General features: G+C 31.0%; 1 protein-coding gene and 1 non-coding gene across 2 annotated transcripts in view; one reads left to right on the top strand and one right to left on the bottom strand.

Moving 5' to 3' along the window:
- LOC124543404 (dynein axonemal heavy chain 5) overlaps positions 1-13403 on the bottom strand; it is a 101544-nt gene that overhangs the window by 43469 nt on the left and 44672 nt on the right. The gene's annotated exons all lie outside the window — the stretch shown is intronic.
- Positions 8003-8075, top strand: Trnaf-aaa. Its single transcript has one exon. It is a non-coding gene; the product is annotated as a tRNA-Phe (tRNA).

The following is a 13403-nucleotide window of genomic DNA, read 5'->3' as shown; positions in this document are numbered from 1 at the left end:
ACAATTTATTACAATATCATATATATGATAAAATAACAGCCTATATATTGAAAGCACAAATACAAAAGGTAATGCATCAAATTACAGTATAAACTTTGATACAGGTGTCTGAAGTATTATATTCTATATTGGAAGGGTTATTTATATTTTTAAAGTAAATGTTAATATCTTTGATGGCACATTAAGGATATTCCAAAACTTACATACTAAAAAAAAACAGTCTGTAAATATTTTGTCGTAAATGAAGGCTGCTTATTTATTTTATTAATTTTATTTATTTATACTTCATTGTACACCACATGTTACACATTATAATATGTTACAATATTATATATAATATTGTAGAGTACAACGGGCGGTCTTATGGCTAAGTAGCCATTTCTTCCAGACAACCCAATAAGGAGAGAGGTTGTATGAAAGTTGGGTAGGTGGTGCTAAGTCGGTAATATACATATATTGCATACAAATATCTACATGTAAATACTCATACAATGTACATATAATATATATATACATACATATACCCATACATTCATATATGTACATACACATACATACATATATATACATACACATACATACACACACACATATACATATGTAAACATATACATATCAATATTATAGACTAATAAATAATTATAACTAAACTAATAAATAAGCACTAATATAAATCGTCTCTATGCAGATTCAAGATAAAACTTCTTTAGGGAATTTTTGAAAATTAATAGTGTTTTAGATTGTTTTATATTTAATGGTAAATTATTCCACAACTTAATTGCCTGAACGGTAAAAGAGTCAATGTAGAATTTTGTTTTATGTACCGGTATTTTGAGTGTAAGACTCCGGGAAGATCTCAAAAGAGAAGGATCGCCTTGAAATTGAAACTTCTCCTTTAAATAAGAAGGAGCCCTTAAATTAAATAATTATTAATCGAATCATAAAATTAATGTGAAAATTTTACCAAATTTATGAAAAACAATAAGTATGGCACTGTCAAGTCTCCTTTGACCATTGAAACCCTCTAAACGAATTACAGTGACCTTGACTTCACAATGTCAAAGCAAATCAATAAAAATGTCAACACAGTACAATGAGAGAGTCATTGTCTATGTAGAATTTAGCATGTTTATGAATTTTTATTGAGCTTTGGAAATACGAAACAAGGAGAGCGAGGATGAAAACTTTCGTCTTAAGAGAGTAGAGCCATACGGTAACCTTTTCTGCATGGAAAGAATACCAATTAAATAGTAACATTTCAAGATCATATATGTGGCAGATTTTTGCAACTCAAGGTCATGACTGTAATAGAAACAACACTCTCTTAATCCCCTTAATTTGACTTTAAAATCTCCCATACAAATAACCCATTCTTTGAGGTATTGTTGAAGGCTTTTCTCTTTATGTTGCATCACCATCACCAGTTTTTAACATAGCAATAACATTTTTACTCTCACTCTTCGTTGATAATCTCTTAGATTCATATATAAAATGCAATATATATAAAATGCAATATAATGTGGAACTTCATAACGATTAAAAATGAATGTTTATTACTAACGGATGACGGAGGCTCTTTGCTAAATAATATTTCTGACATTGACAAAAAAATAATAATTTAATTTTCTTTTTATCATTATCATTTTTCAATACACATGACTTATCAGATACGTGCGAAGCGGGAAAATAAAAAAAAATATAAATTAAAGTAAATATATATACTACGAAATTTGGAATAGTTTAATGAAGTCAAAAAAAGTTTAAGAAATACTTTTCTTCAGGTTACGACTAGATTTTTGTATTTTAAAAGTACGAACTGCAGTTTACCTACATGTTACACTTGCATTAATTTTAAAAAGTATCACATCTGATCTAGATTCTACGTGAACTCAAAAATAAACTCCGCTGAAACTGAAAAATTTAGCTGGTGAGTTTGGGAATATTAAAATTAGTGCAACTTAAATTAACGTCTAAAATGTGACAAACGTGTAGCGGTGATTGTAATATCGGGAAGACTGAAATGCAGTCTGATAGAGAGTGAAGGATTGTAATGTGTACAGCGCAATCGCAGATGCATCGTGTGAGTAGGACGTGCAGTTGGTCAACACATCGCGTTAATAAAGGATAAAAAATGCTATGCAGTATCGAAACTCCTATCTACTTATGTTTTTCTAGTATTCAGAATGCACTGGATATATACTATTGCATAGGCTACAGCTGTAACGCCAGCCAACTGCACCTGTATGTAGTGCATATCAGGTGCATTCTCGCTGCAAAGTCAATCTCACTTTGTGCGGCTCGTGTTTATTTTTAAGACTATTTTTCTTTTGAAGACAACATATTGTGATTTGAATTTTGTGTTTAATGCTTTCAAGTATTATTTAAAAAAATACATATATGTTTATTATCTACGTGCATCTACGTGTATCTACGTGTATCTACGTGCCTACTAATTATTTTATGATTTAAAAATGTTGCATTATCAACATTTACAATTAAAATTGTTTTGTTGTAAGCGTTGTAATAACAATAATAAATTCCCTGATAATATATAAATCTACATGAATCTACATGGATATAACATAAATATAACTAGTCTACTAATTATAGGACTGTCCACCCCCGAATGCGCGCACTCCATTCCTAAATAATCGACATGAGGTTACAAGTAAAATATACGAAATATTAAAGAATTTTATGGAAAACTGCAGTCTGTGTAGTACTACGATTATTTATAAATCAAATTTACTCTTTACTGTACGCCACATTAAAAACAAATTGTGAATTAGGTTATGACAGTGAACCAAGGTCTAAACAACTTCTTGAATCATCTTGTTAATTATAAGACTTACAGTAGTAACTTTCATTTACATATTGATTAAATAATTCAAATAAAATATATTTACTTTTAACTATCTGATAAAGATAAGTAATGAAAGGAAATTGTATTCTACGTATGAAACTTTATTTATTTTTTATTTTACGGCATACTAATTTATAAAGATTTTTTTCCTCCTATTAATCATATGATATACACGGTCATTATACATACGTGTATTGTTGGTTGCATCTATTATATTCCAACCTCTTCCGTTTTATATACTTCTAGTACTTGTGCATCGTAGTTTGAGGTTGTTGCACTCTGGAACGGGGTCGTCACGCCGGAAAATAATGTTAATAAAAAAGTTAAAATTAACATGAAATTGCACTCATTAAAATTTTAAATATAATATTTAAAAGGGTTTTGTGCAAGCCCACCTGGATGGGTACCACCCATTAACAACAGATTACTCGGTTTGACGGAGGCACCATAACATGAGTTAAAATGGATCGAGTTCCCAAGTTAATATATATTATATAATATATAACTTGTATATTGTAAGAAATGGTTTAAATTTCCTACTGTTGTAAACTACTAAACGGACGATCCAATTTTTATTTACTTTTGTTTGTTATGTATTGACTTGATCAAAAATGTCGATGATGAAACTAAAATCTGTTAAACTTTTTATCTTTCAAAATATTCCTTATTTTTTTTAAAGGACTGCATTGTCGACTTTTTTTGGTCTACATATGGTTACAAGTCCTCTTTTGAAATTAATTATTTTATTTCATAGAGATATACGTATGTATGCAGGTAAGCATACATATATCCGATAGATATAACCTAAAATTACGCAGTAAATTACTAAAAGTCCATAACCTCGAGGAGGTTGACGAGCATATTGACACTATATACTAGTGAAGGTACGTACCTATATTTTCTATGAAAAGTGGTATATTCTATCTCTTTCCGTTGCACGTGATTTGTTGAAATAGTAACAGGTTGCGCATAGTGATAGTTCAAATGCATCGTCGGGCGCATCATCATTGAATACATTCATGCTTTCGATGTGTTAGCAAGTGTGAGTGTGATCTGCAATATTAATTTTTCGAATGCGTAATTTATTATGACTTATGCTGCTAAATAAGCAAACTAACAGCAAAATTAATACTGAAACTGTAAAATGCGAGTGATGGTTAGCTCAGTTACCTTTTATACGCAGAAATAATGTTCGATAAATCAATACATATAATAAAATTGTAAAAGGTCTGTATCTGTACATGGAAGAAAAATCAGAAAAACTTTATTAGAACTTTATTTACGCAACAGAACCTAAAACAATGTTTTTTAGAATTTTTGTCTGTTTGTCTGTACATTTGTTTCGCTAATCTCAAAAATGGCTTAACCTAATTGAATGCGGTTTTCACTATTGCGTTACGATTTGCTGGAATTAACTTTAATCTTTGTTTTGTTTCAATCGGTTGGTAAATTAAAAAGTTACGACAATCTAAAGAATCGCATTATTACATCAATCAATCAAATCAAATTAAAAATCAAACGATACAATACTGTATTCATCCTTACCGTAATAAATAATATTCAAGCCTGTTTTAACAACTACTAATTACTTTTTGTATTACTCAAATCGCACATTTCCGTTCAAAATATATTAAGCCCAATAATAATATCCACTTCCATGTCCATAACCAAGTGGACGAAGTCGCGGGCACAGCTAGTTGTTAATATTTATGGTGAACCAAGCCAAGTGCTCCCACTAAAAACTTCGAGGGAGTTATTGATGATGAGATAATTCAAGGTCAAGTTAGAGGCAAAGTAAATAAGAAATGAACATTATGGTATCATTAAACGCATACTGATCGAAGCATTTAAACTAAGTGATAATTGTGCAAGTGTTGATTGCATTATATCGACTATGTCAAATATTATTTTTAAATATATATACTTGTAAGTAAATGTTAATATTCAACTGCCATTTTCAACCGGAAGACGAATTTCTCGAAAATAACTAAAATAAAAGACAAATATCGCGGCGTTACGACTTTTATTACAATTATTCACCGTTGCTGCGAAACTAGTAAAAAAACAACTATAACCACTTTATTATTAAATAATTTAAGTTCCATTTTTATTGCTTAGTTTTATTTTTCCAAAAATATTTGTTATTTCGTTACTGAAATAACACTAAACGAAAATACTTAAATGTTTATTTAACTACAAAAACCAATAAGTACAGAACATTTTCAAATATTTATATTTGTATTCATTAAGAAAGGACTCTAAAATTCATATATTTATCTCGTTGCTCCTATTGAATTATAGGTTAAGTATTAATTTAACATTTTATCTGCAGATGTAAAGTCTGTGACACTTTGTAAATCTATTTTTGTAGATTTTTAATGAAATCAGCTTTTTCTGATGTACTTAGAGTGCATTAGAAAAATACCGTGCGTGCGTATTCTAAAATTAAAAAAAGAACAACGTGACATGATGGAAACTATTCAACTAACTCTATTGTTACATGTTGCCCTAGTATCGAAGCGTTAACTTCAGATGCATAACCTATATAACCTCAAAAACTAATAAACATTTATAAAATACCAATCAGATATTGTTATTGTTTAGTGTCGCTCCCAACCATCAAAAATGTAAATTGCTGATATTTTTTATCTTTGTGGATTTTAAAATAGATAATTCTAATCGACCTATGTTATACACCGTATATATTTGTATGTCGAATTTTAATAATGAAATAGATAAATTATAGAATTTTTATATTAGGTTGGGGAAAAAGTCTTTTCGCATATAGTATCTATGAACTTGTAATAAAATCTCTTTGGCTATACCATTTGTATCTGGCTAGTTTTGGTATCATTAAAAAGTTTTAATTTTAAAGAAGGCACTTCCAAATTCAAATTAGGAATTTGTGTGATTTTCATTTGTTTTTGTTGTTGTTAAAATGAGTGAATCTAAAAAAGGAATTCGATAAATTTTAAAATTTTACTATAAAAAAGGTAAAAATGCAACTCAAGCCGCGAAAAAAATTTGTGATGTTTATGGACCTAATGCAGTATCTGTGAGAGTAGCGCAAGTTTGGTTTAAGCGTTTTCAAGCCGGAAATTTTGATATCAAAGATGCATCTCGCTCTGGTCGCCCTGTTACGGACAAAATTGATGCCATTTTTGAAAAAGTGGAGAAAGATCGGCATATTAGTAGTTACGATGTAGCTGAAGAACTGGCAATTGACCACAAAACGGTTTTGACTCATTTGAATAAAGCTGGGTACACAAAAAAGCTCGATATATGGGTGCCTCATGAACTCACTGAAAGAAACCTAATGAACCGTGTACTCATTTGTGATTCTTTATTACGACGTAATGAAACCGAACCATTTTTGAAGAAGCTGATAACTGGTGATGAAAAGTGGATCACATACGGCAAGAACGTGCGAAAAAGATCGTGGTCATAGGCCGGTCAAGCTTCACAGACTGTGGCAAAACCCGGATTAACTCGCAACAAGATAATGCTGTGTGTATGGTGGGATTGGAAGGGCATCATTCATTATGAGCTGTTATCGCCCGGCAGGACCATCGATTCAGAACTGTATTGCGAACAATTGATGAGATTGAAGCAAGAAATTGAGAGAAAGCGGCCAGAATTGATCAACGGAAGGGGTGTGGTTTTTCAACATGACAACGCTAGACCTCACACATCTTTAGCCACTCAACAAAAATTACGAGAGTTTGGCTGGGAGGTATTAATGCATCCGCCGTATAGTCCTGACCTTGCACCTTCAGATTTTCATCTGTTTCGGTCTCTGCAGAATTCCTTAGGCAGTATCAGGTTAACATCACGAGAGGACTGCCAAAACCTCTTGTCGCAGTTTTTCGATCAGAAGCCCCAAAATTTTTACAGCAATGGGATCATGCCAGTACCAACAAGATGGCAAAAAGTTATGGTTCAAAATGGCACCTACAAACTTTAGTCAAATGTAAATAAACTATAAAAAAAACTTTTTGAATTTTCATATAAAATACGAAGAAACTTTTTCCCCAACCTATTATTTCAATATCAAATTTAACTAAAATTATAACCTAATTAAAATTTTAATTATAAAAGTGTAATTGTGTATCGACTATTAAATAATTAATTCATATCATATCCCAGGTACGCGATACTTAGTATTGTTGTGTTTCAGTGTCTTGTAAGAGAGAGAGATAGAGATATATATATAACATCTTTATTCTTATGGTTTCGCTTCAGCGATTGAGGAAAGTTACGGTCATCGAGAATCACTCACCATCAGGTTGCCCATTTGTCCGATCACTTTGATGCTTAAGATAATATCCATCGTATAAATTATTCAAAATTTATACTTTAATAAACGCTTTTGATTTGTTTCGGCTGACGCAACCCTCCCGGTGGATTATTTAAAAATAAAATGTAATCTACTAGAACATAATATATAAAAGTCGACGATAAATACATTGACTTGAAGACGTTGTAGTATAAGCTTAAATTGTACTTAAGCTCACAACAATAGTTTCCAAAGGTGAATTAATAAAATTGCAGCTACGAACTCTACATCTGTAGCACTTTCGTAGCCATTGCTACAACAAGTGCAAAGCCAAGGTCGCGGGAGGACATTTATCATAATTTTATAAGAATGGACTATTAATTCGATATTATTCATAGCAAGATATCTTGAAGCATAGTTTTTCTTACTTAATTTTATAATAATATTCGTACAAATTTGTAAATACTTTGATATTTTATAAACTTAAAACTGAAAACTAAATGTATTTCCGGTGAATACATAAAGATGTTAAACAACCGAACACAAATTATTAATCATAACTTATTTTAAGAAAGTAAATATGGATAACACATTTTTTCCGACATGAAAAGCGTAGCTTCATGTAAAAGTTCCGAATCGCGCCACGAGATGGTGTAATTCGTAAAAAGTACTTCTAAAGGGTTAGTCAGGGGCGGGTTTCGTATTCCACGCTGATCAATAATTTTTATGTATCCGTACTTTTTGCCATTTAAATATGTGAATTTAAGTTGTGATAACTTGTGTTTTTGAAATCCTCACTTCTTTTCGTAGATTTATTTCAGTTTTAGTACATAGGTACGCAAAATTAACCTTTATACCATATCGGTCCATTAGCTCAATCGGATAGAGCATCGCCTAAAGAGGCGAAGGTCATGGGTTCAATTCCCATATGGACCGGACATTTTTTTATAGCTAAAGTTATACTTCTCTAAAAATTTATAATACAACCTTTGTCTTACAGACTAAATATAAAAATAGTGATATTTTGAAATGTAACCCACACATAAATTACACTGATGAATAACATAAACAAAAATAACCAAGGGTTAATTTAAAAAGGTTTTATAAGTATTATTAGCTTATTTGAATTTTTACTTATTTGGTAAAGATAAAATTTTCACAATAAGCACATTGAAATGTTACAATTTGAGGGCCAAAGTGATCATTTCTTTGAGGACACAATTTTATTTATGTCACAGTCACAATGGAGAGGGGGTGGCGGTTCAATACAAGCTTAACTACAAGTTTGTGGGGTAGTTACCCTTAAGGCGAAAACAAGGTTTCGCGATACCATGATGGATATGATAGTTGTTTGTCGGTTGGTTGATTGACAGTCGTCAATATATGTTTGAATCGTGATCTTGTTAGCGGAATTGGCGTGTAATTGCGAAAATAATACATTTTAGGATTCTAGTTTCTGAGTTCTAAAATTCAAGTTACATACCTACATACAAGTAATTTAAGTTTGGCCGATAAAGTTTATGTTTTAATTATTTGCTACGAGCTCTACACACGTAGCATTTTCGTAACCATATCGCTACAGTATAAGGTGAAGGTAACTAAGTTTTTAACCCTATTTTATTAGGTTTTGAGGAATTAAATCTTAATATTGTTCTTACAATAATGAAGTAGTGCGACACTAAAATCAATAATTTAAGGACAAAGTAAAGTAAGAGTAAAGTAACAGTCTGTAAATTTTCCACTGCTGAGATAAGGCCTCTTCTTCCATTAAGGAGAGGGGTTGGAACATATTCCACCACGCTGTTCCAATGCGGTTTGGTGGAATGCACATATGGCAGATTTCGATGAAATTAGATACATGCAGGTTTCCTCACGATGTTTTCCTTTACCGCCGAGCACGAGATGAATTATATCACAAATTAAGCATATATATAAAGTGGTGCTTGCCTGGGTTTAAGCCCGCAATCATCGGTTAAGATGCACGTGTTCTAACCACTGGCCATCTCCTCTATTTAAGGAGAGCCCCAGCACAATATCCACGTTAACCTTTGTCTTGTCTAATTGCGTATCAATGCTGACACGCCAAGATTATCCGCAACCCATCAAGAATATAATTAAAGAAGAAAAACATTTGCGTCATCGACGTTTATTAAAACAGACAATGGGTACATTGTACCGTGTATATATTGCATAATTATAAACCGGTTATTTTAATATACTTCAACATTATGATACCTATACATTTTATGTACGTTTAGTTCACTGCTAGTACATAGAGGCACGCAAATTTAAGCTTTACGTTGCATCGGTCTATTAGCTCAATCGGATAGAGCATCGTCTAAAGAGGCGAAGGTTATGGGTTCAATTCCCATATAGGCCGAACATTTTTTGATATCAACAATTTTCCTTCTTTAAAATTTTAAAGACTAAACCTTTTCTATACTGATTATAAAAATGGATAGGATTTTTTGACACATATAATATTTGTGAACACAATATATTTGATGCATAGAAATTATATTCGTCGAATTAGATAAGATCGATTTTAAGCATTGTTTATCATTTTCTTCTTGTCATGTCACTTTTAGGATTTTGAAGAGCATATATTTATATATTTTTGCGACTATACACAATAATAAGAATCAACCATAATGGATATAAGCCGTTTTAGCTTACCATACTATAAGAATTGGCATGTTTCGCACATTATTTTTACTTGACGATTTTGACGAAATTGATAAAACAATAATAAGTCAGAAACACCAGCAAACTAGGCTAATCATACCGTAATTGAAACTTGTGCCCTATATGCAAATACTGAATTTTACTGTAACGTAATGACACCAACTTTCAGGCGCAAAACGTTAAAAATGTGAACTATGTGGTATTTCCTACATCACATATACATAATAGAATATATTACAGATAAATACCAAACTAAATAAAACCAAGAGTATATAATATTACTACATTTAGGAGTACTAGAATTGTATGTTTTAAGAGAACATTAAAGAATAGTTTAAGTTAGTTGGACAACTTGGAGAGAATTGTTATACAGGTAACAAAAAACACAATAAGTTTTTCGCATAATTAGCGTATCTGCAACTTTACCTATTTAATCGCATAGTATCGTACCCGCAGCTTTTGGTTTCTGACTTAATATGAACACATATTTTTAGGTCAGGAGGTTGCGAATCATTGGGAATATTGTTTATTTATTGCACAAGACTGTTCAGGATATTTTATGACAGTAATTATGAAATATGCTTACTATATGCTGCAGTGCGATTTTGTTATAATCTACTTCGCGAAATATTGACAAGCAATTTACGGTTATAGGCCATTGTGATACATGCCTCATATAAATTTTAATAAGTATATAATAATAGTATAGTATAGTATATAGTGAGTAATAATAAATATCATGTATATCACATTTTGATATCACACGATCTTGATCTGCCGTATACTGTATATGTATGTATATTATATTATTTTTAAAGAAATATTGAGAGATTCACTAAAAATAATTTTCTGCAAGATTTATAGAGAAATGTATAGAGGAGAGCATTTATATAACCTCAAATTACGCAGTACAGTTACTAAAAGTCCATAAATTCGAGGAGGTTGAAATTTCTATGTACTACTAGTATATATAGTAGTACTTATATGTTTCCATCTATTATCTCGTTCTGTCACACCAAATCAGTAGAAATAGTGATATGTTGCGCATAGCGAAGGTTCAAAAGCATCGTTCTGCGCACATATGCTGTTTTCGAATATACATATAATCTTTTCTGATTTGTTTATCATATCTTTGCTTAATAATAGTAAATTTCATATTTATAATTTTACTATAAAAACATATCGCGTACTATATGTATTTAATATCGCACTAAATAACATAGTGGCAGCTGCATAATGCTTAAGTAATATTGACACGGCGGTGATATTGATTAAATTTTAAGACGATAAGACACGTTTTAAAAATAATATATGCACCTAAACCTAAGCAATATAATTATTCCAACTAAAACTATAGACTTCAAGGAAAATAAATTTTTTGTAGTACTCGTATACATAGTTATTGATAAAGCAAAGGCATGGCAGTACGTCACTGCACATTGACATAATTGGCTAAAAAATAGTGCGTTTTCTACCAGGAACACGTGTATATTTATTTTCAGTTCGTTCGCTTAGGTCTCTCGTTGAGGAATTTTTGTAAAGCTTTTTTCCATCTCTACTTCTTCTGCTTATACTTAAGCTCTTTCTTTGCATCTTAACAAGACTCCTGATTTCCAGGGAAATTCACCAGAAACAACTCAGCGATGTCATCCTACAATGCCGATTAGACGCGGTGGCATCCCTCTGATCATGCTACATCCATGTGCTCCGGAGTTGCCAACGGTTTCTTAACATGTCTTTGCAATTTTATGCTTTAAGAGTTGTCCCAAACTGTTGAAACATTTCCTTGATACACCCGATATGTAAAAACGGTAAATGCTCAGACCCTTCTAGTTATAGACCTATAAACATCACGTTCGTATTCTCCAACATAATGGAGTTCATTATAAACGGCCAGATCCTGCGTTAACTCGAGGTGAACCCCCTGATTAGTAAAAGTATGGTATCGATACACTGATAAGAAACAAGATATGATGCAATGCAACTTGAAAGAGGCAGAGTACACAAAATATAATAATTAGATGTATCAAATCAGACAGATCCTTAGTCTTCGCATAATAAAGACCAGGTCAAAACCGGGTCTTGATGTAATCTAAGTAAATGACTAAAGTTTAATGTACTTTTATTTCCTAAATTGAATGAAATCAGAAAAAAATGTTTGTTTAATCCATATCCTAAATATTTATTGCTCAGTAAAAGATGATATTCCTGAAAATCAGAGTCAATGTCGTAGCAACTCTTTCAATAACTATAAACTTACCAAACTATATAAGTAAGGACACAGGAACAACACAGGATAGCGTTAACATTCCCCTTAAGGTTAAAAATCAATAACTATATTGATTGCCAAATATTTTCTTGTAGACATACGTTTTAAAAATGTAGAAAAGTGTGTGGACGTGTCATGGGACATAAGTGCAGAAGTTTGCTCGTTGGATGTCACTGGATTTGAAATATAAATTTAATTATTTATCTAGTGTTCTTTACTTTAACTAGAGAAAAGTATACTAATTAAATAGTTCAATTGATGTTTCATTTAATTTTAATCGAGAATTTATATTACTAGTAAATTACGAAATGAATATAACTAATGAATGAATTTATAAAATAAATAAATAGATATATAAACATAAAATTTCATTTTACTTAAGTTTGTTACTTGGATTAGCAAAAACATGTTCTTAAAATTATATTTCTTTTTGGTACAAAAGGACGCCATCTCGTAGAATTTCCGGGAATGCCAACGTGAAATACCTATCTACAGTTCCTAAAACGTTGTATACTTAAAACGTTGGTGAGCGAAAAAATAATTTTAAATCTGATTTATAGTCTCAATTCAAGAGATTTTTTTACAATATGTTTATGATGGTCAAACTGGGTTTCTTATTTAAGGATATACATTAAGTCCAAAAATGTTAAGATTACTACTACTAAATGTTTTAGTAATGCATTAAAATGGCATCTTGCGTAGTATTGAAGCTTTATGAAATCTGAAAAGGGTTTCTCGCTCACTTTTAATGAATATCTCTCTTTTGATACATAAACTACAAAATCAAGATCGTGTTGCGCATATTGAAAGTGAAACTCATGATTTTGATGGATTGCGCAAGCATTAGAAAGAGATGACATAATACGATGTCAACTTTTAAACTAACTCTATCGTTTTATGTTGCCTTAGTATAGAAATGTGAACTTTGAATGAAATATAACTTCCAAATTTATATATAATATGATGCATAAATGGAAGTAATATACTCCAATAATAGAGCTTTTGGACGTGCGTTTTTCTTTAAAATAAAAATACAAAAACTACCTGGTTACAGTTATATTATAATTTTATTAAACTTGCAGGTATTTTACTAATAATAATTAATATAATTTTATAAGAGTAATTATGATGTCATATAAATAATAAGATATAACAATTACTAGTTAAGTATTTTCAATTGTATATAATTATTTTACCGTTGATTGCCAAGACTTTATAAATGTATGTATGTAGTACCTTACAAGAAAAGTTTTGTGCATTAAATTTTCTTCGGCAAGTCTATAAAAATTGTTTTGATTCTCAGATTCTAT

This window comes from Vanessa cardui, chromosome Z (assembly GCF_905220365.1).
Source record: "Vanessa cardui chromosome Z, ilVanCard2.1, whole genome shotgun sequence".
In the NCBI taxonomy this organism is placed as follows: Eukaryota; Metazoa; Arthropoda; class Insecta; order Lepidoptera; family Nymphalidae; genus Vanessa; species Vanessa cardui.
This window is presented reverse-complemented; position numbering and strand designations above follow the sequence as displayed.